Raw genomic sequence first — 24,257 nt, 5'->3', positions numbered from 1 at the left:
AGTCTAGGAAGTTTCATGTTTACACTAAACATTGTACAGTCACTTCATGTTAGATGGATTGTATTATTGGAGCTCTGTTGTATATGTCCACAGTGACTGCATGATCAGAATAGTGAATGCAGCTGTGGTGGATATTACAGGATGTAACTCAGGATCAGTAATGTAATCTATGTACACAGTGACCCCACCATAAGAATAGTAAATGCAGCTCTGGGGTATTATACAGGATGTAACCCAGGATCAGTAATGTATGTACACAGTGACCCCACCAGCAGAATATTGAGCGCAGCTCTGGGGTATAATACAGGATGTAACTCAGGATCAGAAATGTAATGTATGTACACAGTGACCCCACCAGCAGAATATTGAGCGCAGCTCTGGGATATAATACAGGATGTAACTCAGGATCAGTAATGTAATGTATGTACACAGTGACCTCACCAGCAGAATAGTGAGTGCAGCTCTGGAGTATTATTTATACGCCGTGACTCTCGTTATATAGAACAGCTGTACTAAGCTGTAATATCTTTTTGTTGACTTCCCTCATACAGCAGCTTGTCCTTCAGCTTTTATCAGAGAATAAGTTTAATTAGAAGTCTGAGCAAACCCCAAGCTGGATGATCGTCCGGTGAAATATGTTAACTTTCCCGATCCGGCGTCTTTACCCGATAACCACTAACAAGTTCTGCACTAACAAGCTGGAAAATTATCTTTGTGACACTTTTTATTCGCCTGCACTTCGTGTATGACCACATCTTTATGGGAGTTTTATAAACCGTGAAGAGAAGTCTTAGGAAAGAAAATCCCGAGTACGAAGCAAACTTTTTTTTTTCCCAGTGTTTTGGAGTCTTAGTAGTTAGAAAAACAGTGGAAGTGTCATAAATATGTATATATTTTTTTCGGTGTAAGTGAGATACCGGGGTATACGTATCCGTGTAATTACACCACTTTTCCGGAGTAATTGCATTGAAGAGAATGGCGCCGGCTGAGTGCCATATTTATCCGGCACCCAAATCCTTTTCTGACACATTGATTTTTCTTAAGTGTTAAAAGAAGTGGGTGCAGGGTGTCACAAATCGCACACTCTGGGGTACGCTACTATTAGTAAATATGCCTATATTCCTGACAATTCTTACCGACAGGTGAAATAGTTGCTGCCATCTTCCATCTGATCAGAGTCTAATCTGCTCCGGAGCATATGCTGTTTTTAAGCAACAAATTATGTGGAATCGAATATAATTTTGATTTTTTTTTTTTTTTTGTAATTTTTTATTATTCAGTTTATATTTTGTTTGAGCTCAACTTCCTTTCAGGGAATAAAGGTCTACCTAAGGGTACTTTTGTTTTTTTTTAATGTATTGTTTGGACTGCACAGAAAATTACAACCAACCCCATACTCTCCTACCACATTATGCGAGATCCTCCTTTGACATCCGAGAGTCCTCCACTGGACGTTCTGGCCACTACCTCCAAAATAGACTTGTGTCTTGAGTGACAGCCAGCTAAACCAGGACCGGACAGTGCCATGGCCAGTGATTGGCTTAGGGGCTGTCACTACCAAGATAAGTCTGTCTATCCAAGGATGTCACAGTAGGACCCCATGGGAGCATGGTAGATGAGTATGGGTGGATTGTTTATTTTCTGTGTAACCTCGGCAATATTTATAAAAAAAAAAAAAATATATATATATATATATGTATTTCATCTACCTCATCCCATAAAGGTGCGTTCACATTTTTGACACGATTCACAATTTTGACATGGAATGTGCGTTGAGTTTCACATCGATTTCACATCGATTTCACATTTCGGCATGAAACTCCATCTCCTATTGACTTTAGTAGGAGACAGCCTTGACGTGCCACGCTGGTAAATCTAGACGCTATTTTCAAAAATACGCTGCATATTTTTCATGGTGATAATAAAGTATTAAGTCACTGACATGTTTCCTCATGGTTTCACTTCAGATTTTCCTATTGTTAATAACCCTACATGTATATCCGCATCAACGCCTGTACCGATTTGAGGTGTGGATTCAAAATTTTTGGTCTTTTAAAGGGATTCCTTCTCCCCGTTGAGCAGCTACGGAGCTACATTGACCAGCTACGGCACTGCTGGATAGATATCAGTAGAAACATTCAGAACATACGTTTGTTTAGGACCATCAATAGCGTTAAGGAGACATGGCATATCAGTCCCTGGTCCCTAGCACTGATACCCCTCACTGTACTGTATCCATGATTATCAATGTTGCTGCATCAATCTTTATTCAGTGGACATGCAGCACAGTTGGGTGTATCGATGCTAGGAAACACTAGGCTCCGCCTCCTTGACATTTTTCATTTCCTTTTTATGAAAATAAAAACAGACACAGACAAAGGTATGTTCTGAATGCTCTCGTTGGTATCTGTTCAGCATTGCTGTCAGCTCAGTAGGCGGTCAAGGGATGACTGTTAGGAAAACAACCTCCTGGGACGTCATGAAAAGCAGTTTCAGCATCACATGTCTCTTCCCCAATAAAAGCTTAAATCACCCACCTTTACCAATATACAAATAAAATGTGTAAAAATAAATAAATTTGTAACTGATGCAGCAGGTGGGAGTGCCCCCCACGACGGAAGCAGCAGGCAGTAGTGCCGCCACGACGGAAGCAGCAGGTTGTAGTGCCCCCATAACGAAGGGAGCAGGTGGTAGTGCCCCCATAATGGAGGCAGCAGGCGGCAGTGCCCTAACAACGGAGGCAGCAGGCGGTAGTGCCCCCACGACGGAGGCAGCAGGCGGTAGTGACCCATAACAGAGGTAGCAGGCGGTAGTGCCCCCACAACGGAGGCAGAAGGCGGTAGTGCACCCACGACGAGGCAGCAGGCGGTAGTGCACCCACAACGGAGGCAGAAGGCGGTAGTGCCCCCACGACGGAGGCAGAAGGCGGTAGTGTCCCCACGACGGAGGCAGCAGGCGGTGGTGCACCCACAACAGAGGCAGTACTTCACAGTTCTCCAATAACAGAGGCAGCTGGTAATAGAGTCCCAAAGCCTTTGCAGCAATATTGTTATAAAAGAGGCAGTCTACAATGCCCCTCATAACAGGGAAACCCTCCACGGTTTTCCCATAACAGAGATGGCCTACACTAGTGCCCACATATATGAGGACACCTACAAAAATATTCTTATATCAGAGGCAGCTGGAGAGCAGCAAAGAAAGGAGAGAGAAGTGTGAACCAATACCCCCAGGACCTACACTGTGTACCCACTAGGGTATACCACAGGTTCAGAGAATAACTTCTAGATGTTTTCTGGTAGCACAGTATGGAACATCTGCCAGAATATAAACTACAAGCAAAGGGGTATATATATATATATATATATATATATCTATCTATAGATAGATAGATATATTCCGCTAAAACATTGTAATTACATTTGCAAGAAAATTTTAAATACACAAAACCATTGTTTTATAGAAATGAAATAAATTAAAAACCTAAGTGAATAAATGCATGTGTTATGAGGCAATACAAGGCTCGGTGTTGTGAAGCTGCTAGAACTTTTTTTTGGCTCCTGGATTCTGAATATTTAAAAGAAAAAGTTAAATGTTATTACAAGCAGAAAGGTAAATCCGCGCTATAAAAAGTCCTGTTTACTCTTCCCTGTCCCCGCTTAATAAACAAGTTGTCACCAGATATCATAATACAAAGTAGCGGAAAAAAACGGAAGCGTGAAATACACCGCGCCTCACCAGAAAGTTTCATAGAAATCCGGAGAAATGCTCTTTTTCCATTGGCTGCTGGCGCTCATGGACAGATTGCTTTGTCAAGACGGCGGAAACTAAAAAAAAAAATATCTTTTTTTTTTTCTTCTTTCTTTCTTGTTTTTTTCCCTCTTTGTTTTTGTGCCATGATATTAATTTACAAAAGTTTAGAAAATTTGGAAAGGTTCCACCTGTCTAAGAAAACGCAGTGACAGCTATAAAAACAGAAAGCTCGTTCTGTGGCAGCTAACCGGTCAACTTTAGAATAACACGTTTCGGCATATTTGACATTTTAGCAAAAGCAAATGTATTTCCATCTGTCTTACAGAAAACATAGCGGAATACATTGATCGTTTCCTTTCTATCACATATCGGGAGTGAAGATTTTAGGGAGGGAGAGGGAAAAAAAAAAGTTTACAAAGCCGAGCAGCCTTAAAGTGCCTCACCCGTACCTTCCTCGGCAACAGATGGCATTGCAGATGGAATACCAAGTTGGAAAGCTAACAGATATTTATTTGGCTTTGTGTGGACATCTGTAATTGATATTGTATGTAACACTGAATGGATATACACTTTAATACATATTCAATTGGAAGTTTGGCTATTTTATATACACTGGCAGTCTTGTAGCCTGCCACTGAATCCTAGCGCCGCGCTTGTAACAGATATACATTATTTTAAAGGATAATAAGTTCTGCTTTATTTGGAAGCCGCCTCAGCCATCTGCCGTGCAGCAATTGTGCCGACTTCTCTTATTCCATATGCATTTAGGAAAGAAAGTTCTGTCTTCAAGGGGGGAGCCTGTGTCTTCACAGGCTTCTTAAACAATAGTGCCAGAGCTTTGCATGGCACACAACATAAAAAGACAAAACCAAAAATCTGTACACAATTTGTATGAACTTTAGAATTTTGCAGGTAAATGAAGCTTCTGCAATTGGGATGAAACAAGTGCATGGTATATAGCAGGGGTAGAAAACCTTGGCTCTCCAGCTGTTGCAAAACACAACTCTCTTTATGCTTGGACAGCCAAAGCGTTAGCTGTGGCTGTACAGTCATGATGGGAGTTGTAGCCGCTGGTATATAGGATTTTGCTTTGTTGCAGTGTTAACAGCTGTATGATTATTGTGGCTGTGTGGACAGGGTTAGGTGTGATCTTCTGGTTGCAAGTCCAATACAGGTGGCTGAAGAAGTTGGATGCAGCCCTTGGTAGTCCTGGAAAACATAGATGTAGGCCACAGCTAATTTTTTTCAGGACTCCCTCAGACTTCACCCAATTTAAAACTTAGGTGCTAAATGATCAAGCTGGAGCATGCTTGAGTTGCATTCATCTATAGTACAAAAGCAAAACATGTGAGGAGATTGCTCGGAATAAAAGCAGGACCTGAAAAAAGAATAAAGTATAAAGCTTGAATCCGTGGTGTCATACAAGCTGTGTGTAGTAGTACACAAGAATTGTGGATTACCTCAATATATAGGTGCAGGTGTCACGCCTGGAGTCGTGGATCCACTGGATCGTCACTAGTGATGGTAGTAACCGCACCAGGGAGCGGAGTCTAAGGGGCCGCTGGTTTTCACCAGAGCCCGCCGCAAGGCGGGATGGACTTGCTGCGGCAGGCGACCCCCAGGTCGCTACCCCTGGCTTGGTTGCTAGTGACAGCAGGCGAGGCGTGGCAGAAGCAGTAGGCAGATGGTAATGCAGGCAGAGGTCTGTAGGCGTAACTGCAGGTGGCAGGCAGAGCTCAGGAACAATGGTTAAGCAGCGGACAGGGACCAGGGACTGGGACAGAGGACAGGGACTAGGAACAAGGACTGAGGTCAGCAACAACAGGGAGCTGGGCCAAACGCTATGGGAAGCATGTAGAGGCTCCAACCCCTGTAGTGGGGCAGGGCTGGAATTTATAGGAGAGTGTGATGTGCAGCAATCAATTAGGGGCGGACTGCCCCTTTAAATCTGAGACAGCCGGCGCGCGCGCGCCGGCCGGCACAGCGGGTGACGGAAGAGGGGCGAGGTAAGGCGCCCCCCGGGGCCAAACTAGTAGTAGCACCGGGTCCCTGCACATGGACCCCGGCGGCTGCATGGAGAGGTCGCAGCGGCGGCCCGGAGCACGGGACGCCGCCGCGGCCGTGACAGCAGGTACCATTGGGGAAGATATGAATCTGGCTTATTTAAGGACCAATTAGGAAACCTGTGCTTATACCTCGGACGGTGGTTCACAAAGGTAAATCAAGGCTTCTCTCTCATCCCTGGCCACATATATAAAGATCAGGACAGCTGTCTTTTGTTTAAATGCCAGTGTACCTACTGCTGTATGTCCACAGTGCTGCAGTATAATCTCACTCTCTGCCTGTTGAAGATGATCCTCACCACTCCAGAAAGGTAAATCAAGGCTTCTCTTTCATCTATGGCCACCTATATAAAGATCTGGACAAATGTTTCTTGTGTAACTATCAAACAACAATATGTCCACCTCCCTTCAGCTTCTCATTATCAGTCAGTAGTTTATTCCCTTAATTGCTTCTGCATTTCTGCTCACATAGCACATTGCAAACCAAGGTCATTGGTAAGGGCCAGTTCACACAGAGTAAAAGCGGCAGAATTCCACGGCGGAGATCTTGCCTGGGAGGGCTCCCACGTCTCTGCTTCCACCGCTCTCCGCTCAAAGAATTGACATGTCAATTCTTTGAGCAAAAAGAGAAGGAAGCGAAGGCGCGCAAGCCCTCCCTAGAGACACTTTGTGACACTGAGGCCACCTGATTTATTAGAAATTTTTTTAAACTATTATTCTATCATACTCCTTGCTGTTATTTGTTTTTTGAACAATCCCTCTAATTTGTGGAACAACACAGAAATTGCTGGATCCTGTCACCCTATCAGGAGTAAGACCACCTGAAGGATCCTCTGATGGGCAAGCATAGGAACTAAAGGGTATGCAGTGTTTTTATATATATATATATATATATATATATATATATATATATATATATATATATGTTTTGGCATGTGATTATTAAAGGGGTAATGCGGCACTAAGAAATTATTCACAAAATAACACACATTATATAGTTATAAAAATTCCCCGTGTTTCCCCCCGTGTACCTGGAAGTGTAGTGCAGTATACATACCTAATCCGTGTCGACCGACCCCGTCAAAGACGTCATCTTCGGGAGGCCGGCCGACCCGCTCATGCCGGCCCCTCTCTGCCGCGTCATAACTGTGCTCAGCCGCGATTGGCTAAGCACAGTTATTCTAAGCCAATCGCGGCTGAGCACAGTTATGACGCAGCAGAGGGAGGCCTGCATGAGGGACGGCAGGAGCAGGTTGGCGGGCCTCCCGAAGATAACGTCTTTGACGGGGTCGTCGACACGGATCAGGTATGTATACTGCACTACACTTCTGATTAGACGGGTGGGGGCGGGGAACACGGGAAGGGGGCCATTCACATACATTACAGAGTTGTATAACTTTGTAATGTGTGTTATTTTGTGAATAATTTCTTAGCGCCACACTACCCCTTTAACATTGTGCACACACACAAGATACAACATATGGAGGTAGACTGGGGGTGATTAAGGTACAAGAAAAAAAATGCCATCTAGTTGGGCAGACAGATTGGAGTCTAGGTTGCATACACCAGCTGTGCTGTATAGGGCAGGTGGTGTTTTTCTTGGCACTGTCACCGCTTATTTTATAACAGGACAGAAACCCTGGTAACCTTCACAAAGCCTTCCCCGGCATCTCCTCAGCCGCTGTATATCAGCATATATCCTGTGCTCCCTGTCGGAGCACTCAGGTTAGGAGAACAGATAACAACGTGAACATGGTAAAAGGCTGCTATTATTACAGCCATTGTTATTATATGTGACGTGGGAGTTTTTTGTAGGGATTTACTATCTAGGTATCATCTGTTATTGCATTTTGCAGTCATTTTTATCATGTATATGTATATTTTTTTTAAATAGTGTTTGTTATATTTGGTGCCCGTCCAATACAGAAGATTATAAGTCATTAGGGAAATCAGAATATATTTATTCTTCATCAGCAATGTGAGTATATATCCTGGGGACTCTCTTCAGTCTTTTTTGTAATATTTTTGGTACTGCTGCTTGTCACATGGTGATAGGTTACAGTGCTAAAAATACTGATCAAACCCTCCCGTGTTTTTCCGAAAAAAGACACCCTCCTAAAATATTACACATAACTAGCCTACAACTAGCCTAAAGTAAGCCCCCCCCCCCAAAAAAAAATAAATAAATAAATAAGGCACCCCTAAAATTAAGGCCACCTGCTGCCACCACCTGGGACTCACCTAATCCCCTTGTGGACCTTAACAGCCGGCGCCGCAGGCATACTGATCCATGGCCCCCACGTCCTGCCGCGCACACCGGAGGATACCTGACACATGTCCCGCCACGCGCTCCCGCTGCTGCTGGATGACGTCACTCAGCATCGCTCCTGCTTCAGCAAGAACATGCTGAGGACATTGGTGAGTATTCCCTGTGTTCCGGGGGGACATCAATATAGTGTAGAGGGTACTGGCTGCGGTAAAATAATGAAATATACAGTAAAATAAATGTGTACTTATCTTCCCTAGTGCCCCTCTGTTCTGACAGGACCCTGTTCCTGCTGCGTTGCACTTGCACATCCTGGTCTCAGTGTAGACGCATGGTAGTGCCCGCTCCACTAAACAGTGGCTGCTCCAGTGACCTCATTCATTTACTACTTGGCTAAGCAGGAGTTCTTGAGACTGTAAAGTGCCATGTAGCAGGGGGGTCAGGGGAGGTGAGTATATGGTTTTTATCACGTTTACCCCAGCTTGACCCCTTTGCAATGTAAAAAGTATTCTCTGGACAACTCTTTTACCATACTGAAGTGCAGGAAGACCATAAAACCCATGTAGAAATAGAACAGGATTGAAAACAAGTCGGCTTGTAAACATCTCTTACTCTCATTACTCCTTTTCCTCTCATATTGACAGAGATTGCACAGCATTGTAGGTAAAGATTAATGGTTCAGGCAAGTCAAAAAAATAATTGTCAACTTCACTATTATGCTTTTACTGGAAGAGAATTTTAGTGAAGTCTTTCTTACATAGGAAAGACTTGTATTACTGCATTACTTTACCCTTTCAGCAATTTTTTTTTTGTTTTCTTTGTCTTAAAGAGGTATTCTCCTCTGGGCTTGTTATCCATGCAGGCACAGAGAGTGCTTCATTGTATCCTTTACTATCAGACAAACTATTGTTGCCCCACTTTCCCATGCATATGGGGGTTTGTTCGGCACGACTGGCAGGTGTAAGCCCCAGTCAGACAGCTCTGGTTCTGGCTTATCTCTTTTAGAAGAATATGGTTGGATGTTGAAAATCCATCCCACCTGAACCTTCTCTCCACTGACATCAATTGTCATTTGAGAGTCGGGAGACCACCATACAAGTTATACGCTCATCGGGATCAGGCGACTTTAGCATAGGGTCTATTGGCACTGTTCATACTTTTTAGGGAAAAGTATGCAAATTCCAATCATCTGTGATAATGAGGTAGCAAGTCTCTTTATTGTCACCTATAGACATTAGCCACCCTGTAAGTCAACGTTCAACCCTTTAATAAGCAGTACAATTAGGAACCAGGCTTCTGCAAACAGATGACTTTGGGTACTTTCCCCCAGGTACTTCACCCACCAGGTACATCCTCTTTAATCTGAACCGACGGATCGAACGGCGCCGTCACGGGGAAGCCAGTGCTGCGGTGCGTTTTTTCGGACCGCGGCCCGGTTCCCGTGCACAGCGCCGTTCTATGCACCGGAACCGGCCGGTGCTCACGCACTGGAGGCCAGCCAGGCCGCCCCCAGTGGGAGGTAATTCCCTCCCCTGTATGACGCGGCTCCATTCATTCTAATGATACTGTTTCTGATTAAAGAGATTCAGCCATGTTTATTATTTTACATGCAATGGGCCCTGGGAAAATACACAACGTAAAGTTTACCTGCCGTAGAATATTTTCTTCAAGAAATCAACAGATGTTGTTATCACAAGCAGTTTTGCAATATTACTACTTTTTTTTTTTTAAGTTTTCTATGTTTAAATTAGTGTCATACATACGGCTTAACTGTGCTCCATGTTCCCCCTGTGCTGATATTTGGTCTTTTCTTTGTTGACAAAAGGAGACCAAACCCAGGAAGTCCCCTCCCCTTTGTTTGTGCATCCACACAAGGGAAGACACCTGTTCATCATGCAGGTTGTATATCAACTGAGGGAAATTAACCTAGGTCAAATATATTATTTATTTTTGCTTATTATTTTATTAGCTCTGCAGCTTACCGGCTGGTTGTGGAACAATTTAGTCACTATAATGTCACTGTGGTTACAGAGGTTTTGGGGCTGTATGACAGGAGAGCTGACCATAGAATGCAAGCACCCCCAGAATTCTCTGCTACTGAATGAGGATGCACAGCAGCTGTTCACATGCGCAGCGAAGGGAGACACCTAGTGGCCATGTGTATAACATTGATTTAAACATAGAAAACGTTGAAAAAAAATAAGTATATTGCTTACAATCACAACCTCTGTTGTTTTCTTAAAAAAAATTGTGACAGTACCTCTTTAGTTCTCTTCTATAAGGGGAAAAAAAGCTTCTTTAGCGCCATCTCCAGGGCTCCACAGTATATGATTGCTGAAGCAGAATACAGGACCTGTAACACACTCCACCAGTGCTGCATTATGATTGGCTAATACAACCTAAATGACTGTCCATACAGATGTCACAGTAATAAAACCAACAGCCCAGTCACCACACCCTTATACAATGGATGTAATAACTGTATGCACATAAGAATAATAGGTCCGTCAACAGCAGCTTAGTGACAGTCTGTGAGATTTGTGGCATTTATATTTTGTTTGTATGGAATCTCCTCCAGCATTATGAAGTTGCCTCAATGCTCATCATGGGACTGTAGAATAATAGTGTATAATGTTTGGGTCTTTAGTTCTGTATATAACTCCACCACACCCTTCAGATGATCAATATCACACTGTGCTTGGGCCTTATCCAGACTCTTCATAGCTGTGACGAGAAACTTTTTTTTTTTTTTTTGCTCCAGAACTTGGTCCCCACTTCAAAGAGTGAGCGTGCGTCCTCTGTGGACACTGTTCCCATGAGAACTCTGATAGAGTTAGACATCCTCTAACATGGACATAATGTCCAATTGTATCTTGCACTGTACAGCCTAGGCGGCTTACTTATATCAATGTTGCTAAATAGCTGTTCTAGTGTTCCCCTTAGTGATTAGTATTTGAGTATTCCAGTATATCCTGTATGATTTGTGAGAACTTCTGGAGAAAAATAAGAAGAAAGGGCAGAGTTATATGTGTGTCAAAAGGCAGAAAGGACATTGTTTGTAATAGTACAGGATATAATGTGTTTTATCCTCTGGAGTGATATGAATTCAAGTGTGCTGCATTTGATTACTGGTGGATGAAGAAGTTGGATGCAGCACTAAGGAATCCTGGATAACATGGATATGGCCTATGGGCTTAGGGCTGCATCCAACTTCTTCAGCCACTGACAGATCAGATGTTGCTGTGTTTGAGGTTCTCTGTTCTCGAACGCAGTAGGTTCTGGAAGGCTGCTCCAGAACAGAGTGGTTCGAGAACCGAGCTGTGTGTTTCCATAGGGAACAATGTAAATGTCTTTGTTTTTTACACTCCAGGGGTCAGGTGCAGAGCGCCCGGCCCACAGAGTGTAAAGAATAGCAGTAAGTAGCAGTGCATCTTGCATCACTACTTACTGTAAAAGAGCGGGGATTACCATCATAGTGAAAGGAGTTTCCGCTCTAAACGGATGTTTCTCGTAGCGGAGGTAGAGCGAGAGAGAGGCCGGAACGGGCAACTCTTTGAACTTGCCATGCTGCCCTTGCTTCTCCCTGCTGAGGTTTTACTGAGGTATTACTGTAAAAAAAATTATATATGTATAGTTTTTATATGTAATGCTGTTTGTGGTGTTTTTTATTATTATTATTATTATTATTATTATTATAGAATGTCTAAACAAAAAAAGTGTAAAAGTGCTTCAAAGGCTCTACACACATAGGGAAATCCTGGAAAGTCCAGCAGGGCAGGGAGGAGCCAAAAGAGAGCAGCCTCTTTGACTTTTTGTTAGAGTTCCTTTCATCAAAAATAACTTTTGACATGTCACTAGGTATTGATCACAGCAGGTCTCACTGCTAAGAATCGCTGTGATTGGGAGATGCAGCCAGAGGCAGTGCAGCAGCAATATCTCCCGATCACATCGGGTCTCAGCAGTGAGACCACAAGGCTACATTGTTTCATAGTAACTTATAGCGCACGGCATAGATAGGGCCTGTGATTGCTTCATGCTGCTCGTGGTTTGAGCAGCTTGAATGCACTTATAGTTGGGCTGAAAAGTTTACATACCCGGCAGAATTTTTGCTCTCTGGCCCTTTTTTGCAGAGAATATGAATGATAACGCACAAACTTTTTCCCCATCATGGTTAGTGGTTGGGTGAAGCCATTTATTGTCACACTACTGTGTTTTCTCTTTTTAAATCATAATGAGAACCAAAAACATCAGAATGACCCTGATCAAATGTTTACATACCCCAGTTCTTAATACCGTATATTACCCCCCTCTAACACTAATGACAGCTTCAAGTCTTTTGTGGTAGTTGTGGATGAGGCTCTTTATTTTCTCAGATGGTAAAGCTTCTCATTCTTCTTGGCAAAAGTCTCCAGTTCTTGTAAATTCCCGGGCTGTCCTGCATGAACTGTGCGCTTGAGATTTCCCCAGAGTGGCTCAATGATGTTAAGGTCAGAAGACTAAGATGGCCACTCCAGAACCTTCACTTTGTTCAGCAGTAGCCAATGACAGGTCGATAATGACAGCCAAAAAACTGATAAAAGCCTGATAACATGCACAGAAGTTGCCACATATTGACCAAAAAATTGTCCATAACTGCCAGGATAATTGTTTGAGATGCAAAGAAAAACCCACAAATAACATCAGCTGAAATCCAGGACTCTCTATGGGAGCTGGACACAGCAGCGAGTTCGCCGAGCTTCCGACAAGGATATTTCCGTCCCGGCTCCAGGAGCGGGACTTGGACAGATGGGGTAAGTATAAGGGTTCTAGCTGGGGGTCGGGCAGCCTTCACCCCGGCACGGGGGGGGGGGGGGGGGGGTGACAGGTTTCCTTTAAAGCTGTCATTGATGTTAGAGGGGGCAATACACTGTATTAAAAACTGGAGTATGTGAACTTTTGATCAGAGTCATTTGGATGTTTTTGGTTTCCATTATCATTTACAAAGACAAAACACAGCAGTTTGCCAATAAAGGGCTTCACCTAACCACGAACCATGAGTGGAAAAAAACATTTTTGTGTTATCATTTATATTCTCTGAAAAAGGGAGAAGAAAGCAAAAATTCCGCCGGGGTATGTAAACTTTTCAGCACAACTGTATTTCCTTTAAAGGGGTTTGCAACTTTATAGTAAAATTGATCAGTGTACAGTATTAGTAAGGCCACATTCACACACCCGTAGTGCAGTCCGGCTTCACGGAGCACTACATTCACACATCATTACCCCAGTGATCCGTGCCGCAAAAAAATGGTCCGCGTTACAACATGGCCGTTATTTTGCGGTGCGGATCGCGGCCCCGTATACACGTACGGACGTGTGAACGGGGCCATAGGATAACATTGGTTTCATGTTCTGTCCGCAATTGCGTGCCCGCAATTGCGGACAGAACAACGGATGTTTGAATTAGCCCTAAGTGTACTCACTGTATATACTGACAGCAGCTGCCTGTGTGCACCTCTTAGATCTAACATCAGTCTTCTCCCCTTCAGGCTGTGCTGTCCTGCTTTGTGGTGATTCTGTCCATAAGATGGCCAAGCATGGAGAAGCATGTGACCATGTTCCACCCCCAAGTGTCCACCACTAAGCCTATGGAGGACATCGGGGGGGGGGGGGGGGGGGGGGGGGGATTGCGTGGCATGGTCACATGGTCCTCCATGCTTGACCATCTTATGGACAGACTCTCCACAGAGCAGGACAGCAAAGCCTGGAGGGAAGGAGTCTGATTTTATCTCTATGAGGTGCACAGTGAGCTGTTGTCAGTATGTTGGTACACTTACTATTACTGTACACTGAACTATTTTACTATAAAGGCCAACCCCTTTAATGGAGAATTTCCTTCTATAAATTCAGAGTTTTTCCCATAGTTTTTTATGAAAATTAAAGGGATTGTCCAGAGTTACTTCCCCACCCCCTAATTCTGGCAATGATCACTTGGGGGGAAATTTATCAAACTGGTGTAAAGTAGAATTGTCTTAGTTGCCCCTAGCAACCAATCAGATTCCACCTTTCATTCCTCACATAAACTTTAAAAATGAAAGGCGGAATCTGATTCGTTGCTAGGGGCAACTAAGACAATTCTACTTTATACCAGCTTGATAAATCTCCCCCTTGGTTTCCCCGCTACTGTCTTCCTCCTAGTCCCGTCCCAGCATGGAAAAGGAACCTATGTAGCCAGTCACTGGTGGTGGTGGTGACCTTTCACACAATGGCATTGTGCCAAGACCAGGAAAAAGAGATCAGGTGGGACAATAAGTGTCATGCCATCAGACAGGTGAGAATAAACTGAGAGTAACTGAAAACTGGGCAGTCCCTTTAAGCCTGATAACTTCCTTATTACACACAATTCATTCTGACAATGGATTTGGTTTCACTTCTACATTTGGGTGAAAAATTTAAATCAAGGATAAAATAAATTATAAATATACAAGCTATAAAAGGAAGCTTTAGACATGGCGTATATGTGGACTGACATGGGCTAAAAGAAAACTGAGTTTAGTTGTTTCTGTGGCATTTGGGCATTTTTTTTATTTTTTTTTCATTAATTTTTTGGGCCACAGCCAAAAGGAACAGCTCTGTGCAGATGACACGTTTGTGGGGCATTTAAATATTTTGGCACATTTATAGCTCTAGAGAAGTTCCCATCACTTAACTTTATGGCTGTAACAATTATGGACATAAAATCAAACTACGTGTGAACCGGGGGGCACTGTACTCTTGGTATTCAATAGAAGTTAGTGAAGGAAAAATGGCTATGTTTTTTTAAATGTAAATTTTGGGGCTCTTTATAGTGTTTAACGAGTAATCCAGACTGCATGGCTCCTTCAATGAGGTGCCGCAAAGATTCATTTCCCCGCTCACGGCATCATATGGATATATAATGCCAAGCAGGGAAAGAGTACACTACAGGGCTTCCTTGTCTGTGCGATCCGTTTATCACGGAATGTAAAAATAAGCCCTTAGGGCTTATTCCCACGCCCTGTTAATTACAGGCCCAATGGACAGCGAAGCCGCACAGTTCACACTACAGCGCCGCAAAGAATTAAAAAGTTTCCCTTCTCCCAGCATCATATTGATACATAATGCCAGGCGGGGAAACACTCCACTACAGGTCTTACCCGTCCGTAGGGTCCATAATTTATGGGATGTCGGAATAAGCCCTTAGTGGTGATCTCCTGTCTATTAAAGTCCTTGTGAAACAACCATTATAATCTCTTGACATCACAAAGAATTGGTACATCAGATTTTTTTCTTTTTAATGGAAGCCCTAGCCGTGATTGGTCGTACATCCATGACGTCATGTCAGGAAATTTTTTGGCCCTTTCAAGTCTTCCTGGTTTCTTGACAGGTTCTTCTACCCAGCTTCACAGTTCTCAAACTTCTCCTATTGCCTTTGCTGTGGGAAGTTTTCAGATTTATGCTTTTTAAATATTTTTCTTTCTATGGCTTCTCTGGTTTATGTGTTGGGACTCTACTCCTCCTATAGTCGGATCTGTATGCGCTGCCAGATATCCACTGGTGGTTGTAGCTTTTCACCCCTTGTCATCATTCACTTGTAGGTTCCCATACTGAACACTTGTGTGTCTGAATCTGAATCTAGCAGTTGTCTGTTCCTTGCCTTTTTCCCAATTGATCTATTAAAGGGGTTATCCATCCATATTCAGTTGTCCCTGAAGCACCATCCTTAGGATTGCACTGTTTTCACTGTTCACTTGAATGGGACAGTTCAGTGCAGGCAGTATGGTGATGTAGGGATCAGTGCAAGTAAACATTGTAGAGACTGTGGCACTTCCACAAATACCAAGGCCATTTCAATCAGCTGATCACTGGGGTCCTTGAGTGGGGATCCAGTACTTCTTATAGGTAAAAAAAAACAGTCACCCAATAAATGCCGTAAAACACTAAGCTGTATATGAAGACTTTTCGATATTTTACCTTTTGCTCAAAGGCTTGATATCTTGAAGCCCCAATGCAAAGTCTGTAAGAAGGCCCCACATAACGTGCTACTCATGGGGGATTTTAATGGCAGGGGGGTTTTGGGCCCTCTCAGACAGCAGAGCCTGAGCCTGCAATGTTCTCTGAACCCAAACGCTCAGCATTTGACTCCTGGCAGCTGAGGAAGTTAGGTGCAGCTCTTAAGGTATGGCAAGGAATCGAAGAGGAAAGTTTTCTGCTTCAAATTTCAGTTGAACGGCCCTATTCAGACTGAGTAAGAAAGGCGGAATCCCGCCGCGTTCAGTGTTCTGCTTTGAGTGAGGTTGAGGGCACACACTCCTCTGCTGCCGCGCGCCCTCTCCTTCACTCAAAGCAGGACACTGAGCACGGCAGAGAGCTCCACCGCGGAATTCTGCTGTTCTTACTCAGTGTGAACGGGGCCATTAGGTGGAAATGCAACAGAATTCGAGCGGAAAGTGGAAATTCAAAGCCCCAATAACTTCAATGGGAATTCTGTAATGGAATTGCCCAAAGAATCGATATGTCAATTCTTTGGACAGAAACCAGATCCGCGATGAAATATTCCACGTGTAATTCCGCCCTGTGAATAGCAGAGCGGAAATCTCATTGAGTACTGTTGGAAATGACTCTGTACGTATTTTAGGGGCGGAATTTTGCTTGAAATTCCTCGCCTATTCCTCAGTGTGAACATACCCTGCCTGGAAACCATGAATACAATAATTGGCCATTGGCTGTATGGGTATTTTCCAGGACTCCATAGTTTGTGTTTGGGTTCAGAGAACATTGCCGAACCCAAACAGTTTGTCAAGTCCGCTCGACCACTAGTCATTAGGGAATTTTAAAAAAATAATTGTGAACATCCTTGTAATTATTTCCCCCCTTTAAGTTACAGGAGTTTAAACCAGAGTTTTTTTATATATATATAATTATTGCTATTTGCGAAAGGAACGGACTCATCTGCTGTGTTCTGTCATTGTAGCAAATGTATCATCTAAAAAAAAGTGTCAGTAAAGAAAAAGTAGGTTTTGCTAATGCATTTATGAGAATAAATAGCGGCATGTGGTAATTAGGAGTAACTCAATTCTGATTGCCGTGATTTAGTGCAATGCCTCTTTAATAAATATGTCTAAGGTGTAATTTGCCAGGCTGCAAGATGAGAGAAGTGCTGGCACCTTGTAAGTCATTTCAGCCTTAGAGCCAGCACGTTCCATGCCTCCATCTACACACAGTATAACTTTATGTTGCTTTTTTGCCCCTCTTGCATTTATACTTTGGACACAGTGATCATTGGTGGGAAGCATCCCCGGCTATATTGTGTTTTGCATAATGACCATTGTTTTATAAACTGCTAGATGTAGCGCTGTTACTGCTGTATACTTGCATTCCTTGTAGTTTTATTCACTTATTTGCACCAGGGGTAGTGCGATTACCATGTACTTTGGATGAGCATATGTTCACACAGTACAGATCAGCTTCAGAAAATCCCAGGAGATTTGTATTATGTTAACATACCCTCATGCACTATTTTGCACTAGGAACAGTACAGTTATTGTGTATACTTTGCTTAGTTGTATGCACTATTTTGCACTAGGGTTAGTATACTAGTAGATCATTATTGCATTGGGAGTAGTACAGCTGCTTTTGTATATTTGCATTCTTTTTATTATTAGTATTTTTAAAAATTTTGCACAGGGAATAATGCATTTGTATACTTGCATGTTTGTGTGCTTTGCTTAGTTGTGTTCACTATTTTGTGTTTAGCCAGAGAGATGTATCTGACAGAGAACAGGTCATAAAGGAAAGACTGAGATTTCTCCTCTTCTCCAATCCATTCCTGGCTTTGGCTCTAAAAATCTGTCAGATAAATCTCTCTGTGTAAACGCACCATTACACTGCATTCGCATGTCCCGCTTTCTGTCCATAAAACACGGATGACGTGGACATTGAATGCTAACCCCGGTCTGTTTCCCCGGACAGCATTATGTATCCGCATCATGCCGGCATCGGGGAAACTCTTTGAATCGCATTGCATCACATTACAGTGCTGCGGCGATTCAAAGAGTTTACACTGTTTTGCACTGGGAGTAGTGCTGTTACTTTGCATACTTTGCATCCTTTGTGTGCTATGCTCAGTTGTTTGCACTGGGAGTAGTGCTGTTACTTTGCATCCTTTGCATCCTTTGTGTGCTATGCTCAGTTGTTTGCACTGGGAGTAGTACTGTTACTTTGTATACTTTGCATCCTTTGTGTGCTATGCTCAGTTGTTTGCACTGGGAGTAGTGCTGTTACTTTGCATACTTTGCATCCTCCGTGTGCGATGCCCAGTTTTTTGCACTGTTTTACACTGGGAGTAGTGCTGTTACTTTGTATACTTTGCATCCTTTGTGTGCTATGCTCAGTTGTTTGCACTGGGAGTAGTGCTGTTACTTTGTATACTTTGCATCCTTTGTGTGCTATGCTCAGTTGTTTGCACTGTTTTGCACTGGAAATAGTGCTGTTACTTCGTCTGGCTATGTTCACATGACGTTTTCACTTTTTTGTGTTTTTCCTTTTTTAAATGACGTCCATCACTTTGAGTTCCAAATCATGTCAGTCATTTTGCATTTTGTGCGCTCATCATTACAATGATGGTTGTTGGTATTATTCTAGTTTAGGCCCTTTTGGGTGTAAATTCCAAGAGAAGAGCCAGCGGTACAGCCATCCCTTTAAAAACCACTTTTATTCAATATCTGATAGATAATAGTCCATACAGACGGTATATTCAACGTATCTTGATGTGAAAACGTCTTACTCACTGCCGTCTGTATGGACTATTTTTTATCCGATATTGAATAAAAAGTGGTTTTTAAAGGGATGGCTGTCCCGATGGCTCTTTTCTTGGAATTTGCAATGCAGACCTGGTGAGCCCCTGGCTGTTAGCAACACCTCCGTATACCGCATACATTGTTCAGCATAGGGTTCAGACTAATTCATTTATTGAATTTAATAGTAAAGAGGATGAAAGGACCGTGAAACAAAAATGTGTGTGAACAACTAAAAATAATGTCCATTTGCAAAAAAAAAAAAAAAGTTAGCGAATAATTGTCATGAACATTAATTTGACATCAGCACAAACAACGTCCATTATTTAATGCACTGGGCAGCCGTCATTCCATTGATTACAGTGCATTCCAGTGACGTCAACTAAAATGCAGTAATAACAGATGTTATTTTATTATTATTATTATTATTATTATTATTATTATTATTATTTCTTTAAAGATTCCCTTTTTTTTTACTGTTTGAATATAGCCCATATGTTGATCTTTTGTTGTGCTATGCTCACTTGTTTGCACTGGGACTAATGCCATTAATTTGTATACATTGTGCTATGCTCAGTTGTTTGCACTGGGTGTAGTGCCATTACTTTGTATACATTGTGCTATGCTCAGTTGTTTGCACTGATAGTGCCATTACTTTGTATACATTGTGCTATGCTCAGTTGTTTGCACTGGGAGTAGTGCCGTTACTTTGTATACATTGTGCTATGCTCAGTTGTTTGCACTGGGAGTAGTGCCATTACTTTGTATACATTGTGCTATGCTCAGTTGTTTGCACTGGGAGTAGTGCCGTTACTTTGTATACATTGTGCTATGCTCAGTTGTTTGCACTGGGAGTAGTGCCGTTACTTTGTATACATTGTGCTATGCTCTGTTGTTTGCACTGGGTGTAGTGCCATTACTTTGTATACATTGTGCTATGCTCAGTTGTTTGCACTGGGTGTAGTGCCATTACTTTGTATACATTGTGCTATGCTCAGTTGTTTGCACTGGGAGTAGTGCCGTTACTTTGTATACATTGTGCTATGCTCAGTTGTTTGCACTCGGTGTAGTGCCATTACTTTGTATACATTGTGCTATGCTCAGTTGTTTGCACTCGGTGTAGTGCCATTACTTTGTATACATTGTGCTATGCTCAGTTGTTTGCACTCGGTGTAGTGCCATTACTTTGTATATATTGTGCTATGCTCAGTTGTTTTGCACTGGGAGTAGTGCCATTACTTTGTATACTTTCATCCTTTTGTGCTATGCTCAGTTGTTTGCACTGTTTTGCACTGGGAGTAGTGACGTTACTTTATGTACATTTATCCTTTTTTTGCTATGCTCAGTTGTTTGCACTGGGAGTAGTGCCGTTACTTTGTATACTTTGCATACTTTTTTTGCTATGCTCAGTTGTTTGCACTGGGAGTAGTGTCGTTACTTTGTATACTTTGCATCCTCCGTGTGCTATGCTCAGTTGTTTGCACTGTTTTGCACTGGGAGTAGTGCTGTTACTTTGCATACTTTTTTTTGCTATGCTCAGTTGTTTGCACTGGTTTGCACTGGGAGTAGTGTCGTTACTTTGTATACTTTGCATCCTCCGTGTGCTATGCTCAGTTGTTTGCACTGTTTTGCACTGGGAGTAGTGCCGTTACTTTGTATACTTTGCATACTTTTTTTGCTATGCTCAGTTGTTTGCACTGGGAGTAGTGCCGTTACTTTGTATACGTTCATCCTTTTGTGCTATGCTCAGTTGTTTGCACTGGTTTGCACTGGGAGTAGTGCCATTACTTTGTATACATTGTGCTATGCTCAGTTGTTTGCACTGGGAGTAGTGCCGTTACTTTGTATACATTGTGCTATGCTCAGTTGTTTGCACTGGGAGTAGTGCCGTTACTTTGTATACGTTCATCCTTTTGTGCTATGCTCAGTTGTTTGCACTGTTTTGCACTGGGAGTAGTGCCGTTACTTTATGTGCATTCATCCATTTTCATGTTTTGCTCAGCACAAGTTCTTCCTAAGCGTTAGATACAGGTGCTGAGAGAATGAATGTCTTTTACTGTACGTTTTTCTGAGTAACCCCTTACAGTCCATAATTCCCCTGTCCAATATTTGCAACCAGGTTAATATTCTACGGCCTAAGTTTTTAAAAGCCCCCCACCCCCTTAAAGTTTCTGTCTCCGTCAAGGCTGCATTTTACTTCAATATTATTTAGTGCTGTAAAGCCGCGAGGTGCTTCCCTTTAAAATAACCTTGGCCGGAGTTTTAATTGGATGGAGGATGCGTGTATCATTTATTTCTGTCCTGGTAACACTATGTACTATATGCATTGCACCTGTTCAGACATAAGTACTGCATATTATTATAACTGTAGGAGCAGGCACTCCCCCGGTACTGGCATGGACCAGGCTGATAATTACAAGAACAGTTTTTTGCTTTTTGCATTGCATTTTGCATCTATATCATTCATTAATTAAAAAAAAAACAACAACAATCTTTTATTCTCATTGATGTCAGCTCTGTGCTTGTGTTCTCCTTTAAAAAAAAAAAAAAAAAAAAAGAGGGAGAAATTATTAGGAAAGCAATTACGCTTGTCACCATTTTTGTGACTGAATAGGCTGTACAACCTCTGACAAAACGGGTGACATTAATATATAATCAGTGCTGAAAAACAATGCCGGAGCAGGGGAGGGAAGGTGGGGCTGCTCCTTCCGAACTGTCTGCGTCCCTGGCCCTTTTGGCTGCTATCTCTCCCAGTGTGTTAGTCAAGCAGTGTTGAACCTGTTGCTGCAGTAGGCGAGTGAGTATTTTGCTTGCTAGATAGAGGAAGGAGGGCTGTCTGCTGTCTGGTAGGAGGGCATTGTCTGTGTCTTTCTCCCTCTATCACACACACACATACTCTTGCTCGCTCTTTCTCTCTCTCTCCCTCTCTCTCTCTTTCTCTTTTCCACTCTCTCTCTCTCGTCTCTGTGGTTTGTAAGGTAGGTTGCAGTGTGTGTATATACACAACATCAAGCGCAGGAAAATGGACTCATTAGACAGGCAGGCAGTCATTACCACTCACACTGTAGTTCCAGGGAGACTCCGATTATAAGAAGAAAACTCAGCTCTGGGGGACAAGGTAGGCCAGTTAACTTTAAGAGCAAAAAAAAAAAATGTATCCAATTCGTTCTTCCTTTTTATTTTTTTTTACATTGATTCACATTTTGTTATTATGTCTTTCGATTTCCAAAATGTATAGAGCAAGTTACAGTTCTGCTGCCAGGCTGAATTGCTCAACATGTTTGATGGGCCTAGCACCCGAAAAAAAAAAGCTTATTTAATTTCATCCTTCTCCTACAGTTATTTGTGTTTATGGGTGTGACCGCTCCGGCACTCGGCATTTTTTCTTCTTTTTTTTTTTCTTTTTTGGCAAATTAAAAAAAAATAGAAAATCTTTTTTTCTTTCCTCTCTTCGGGCTTCTGTAATGAAATCAATATCAGTCACTCGTCCAAACTCTCTGTATCTCTTCAGCCTGTCTCTCTCCTGTTTATACAGCTTGGGATGCCGAATCCTATATCCTTTACATCTTTTTAATTTGTGCCGAGATGTCTTCTTCTTATAGCTGTTTTGTCAGACGATGCTGCTTATTATTATTATTATTTATTATTATTATTTCCTATATTAAAAGTTGGAAAAAAATAAAAAATATATATAAAAGGGGGAAAATGTAATCCTGGAGCAGGTTGTTGTATGATAAACTTTGGACTGAATTTTAGCTTATTTATTTTGGACCGGAGCTGGGGTTGCATATCTGCCCTTCCTTTTTTAGATGTTTTTTTTTTTTTTAATTGTTTATTTTTAGAGCTATATAGAGCATTGTGTGTCTGAACTTTTCCAGCTCGGCAGCTAACGTTCCTTGTTGTAAATGTGAAACTTTGAAACAGGTAGTGTTGGGCAGAAAAGTGCCTGCTGTTAGGTGTGTCTGCACAGGAGAGGAGGGGGGGTGTGTCATTGTCCCTGCTAGAGCCATTTTGTATTTGGGAACAAATAAAATAATGCACGTTAGAAAAAAAAAATAACACTCTTAAGTATCCAGAAACCTCCGTCATGTTTTCCTGGGCCTTGGGCCATTGTTTGGAAGGCTCTTCGGCAGAGTTGTGCAGCATGGGGGACAGTGCTGTAGCTTTTTGTGTTGTGAGTGTGTTTGTGTGCATAATCTGCCTCTTCTCATCTCTGATCTTCTTTCTTTTTTTTTTCCCTAAGAGTAAAAGTGCTGCTTTGCCTGTAATAGAAATGAGCACGAACACCGAGAGTCACTGTTACATAAAGAGTTTAGAGAAATCACTAAGCTCTTGCTTTTCTTTTTTTTTTTCTTTTTTTTGGGGAAAGATTGTCATCAGAAATCAGGATGAAGTGCTCCTCCTTTATGCCTCGGTTATTGCTCTGTTGTGTTTGGTTTTTTTAGGCCTTTTGAAGTAGTATAATATGACTTGTATCCCCATTGCAATCATCATTGACTAGTCGCTGCCCACTTTTATGGTATATCCAACAGGTATAAGCAGTCCAGGGTTAGTATCCAGGTTCTGTGACACCCATCCTGGCACCATCACATAGGGGATCAGTGCAGATTGTGCATTGAACTATATATATATTTTTTAAACTTACCTAGAAAGTATTGCATGGGCTTTTTATATGTCTCTGTATATTTTTGCTTCTTAGCTGCTCAGGTTTAGGATGCATAATGTAAATGGAGACTGGACAAATGAGAGAAGTGGGAAACGACAGCCTTTAGGCGATTCTGAGCACAAGCACAGCAGCAACAACAACAACAACAACTGGATTTTCAGTTTAGAGGGAAATGTAACTTGACTATGTGATGCAGCATGTATTCACTGTGAATTATGTATGGACAGGGAGATGGGCACTCCTCAGTGCTTGTAAGGGTTACAGAAACTTCTTCCACAGTTTGCTTTTTGCTTTTCTTTTGGCTAAGATTTGCATTTTTACTCACAAAAAAAAAAAAAACACTTGGGCACCAGCTTTCATACCTCCCATCTGTTTAATCTTGTGACAAAGTGCAATAATTCTAGAAAAATAAATAAATGTGACCTGATGTTTATACTATGCAAAATATGAAATAATTCTCCAGATCACATGATTGGTTTTCGATTGTCTGTCCTCCGGCCTTAGCTGCGGCGCCCAGACCGACGATACCGCTAAGCTGTAATTATAATGCACCACTTTATGACTGGACTAGGAACTTGGAGCTATAGGTCCATATATCATATCATTCATACATCTCATGTATAGAACTTGTTGAGCATGACCCTTCTAGACGTCAATCAGAAATCATCCTAATTACTGTTTTACATATTTAAAGACAGAGGACAATTTAGGAACCCCCCCCG

General features: G+C 42.3%; 1 protein-coding gene across 9 annotated transcripts in view; it reads left to right on the top strand.

Moving 5' to 3' along the window:
* Window positions 1–24,257, top strand: part of ZBTB20 (zinc finger and BTB domain containing 20) — a 683,935-nt gene that overhangs the window by 40,218 nt on the left and 619,460 nt on the right. Inside the window, exon 1 of one of the 9 annotated variants that reach the window (XM_069945738.1) lies at window positions 21,608–21,666. The exons of 6 other annotated variants lie outside the window; for them this stretch is intronic. The gene's annotated coding sequence lies outside the window, so the exon portion shown is untranslated. Of the gene's footprint in view, window positions 1–21,607; window positions 21,667–21,758; window positions 21,988–24,257 lie in introns of those variants that run through there. 2 more of the 9 variants (XM_069945734.1, XM_069945736.1) reach the window with 2 other exon arrangements.

The sequence above is a fragment of the Dendropsophus ebraccatus genome, chromosome 11 (assembly GCF_027789765.1).
Source record: "Dendropsophus ebraccatus isolate aDenEbr1 chromosome 11, aDenEbr1.pat, whole genome shotgun sequence".
Classification (NCBI taxonomy): Eukaryota; Metazoa; Chordata; class Amphibia; order Anura; family Hylidae; genus Dendropsophus; species Dendropsophus ebraccatus.
This window is presented reverse-complemented; position numbering and strand designations above follow the sequence as displayed.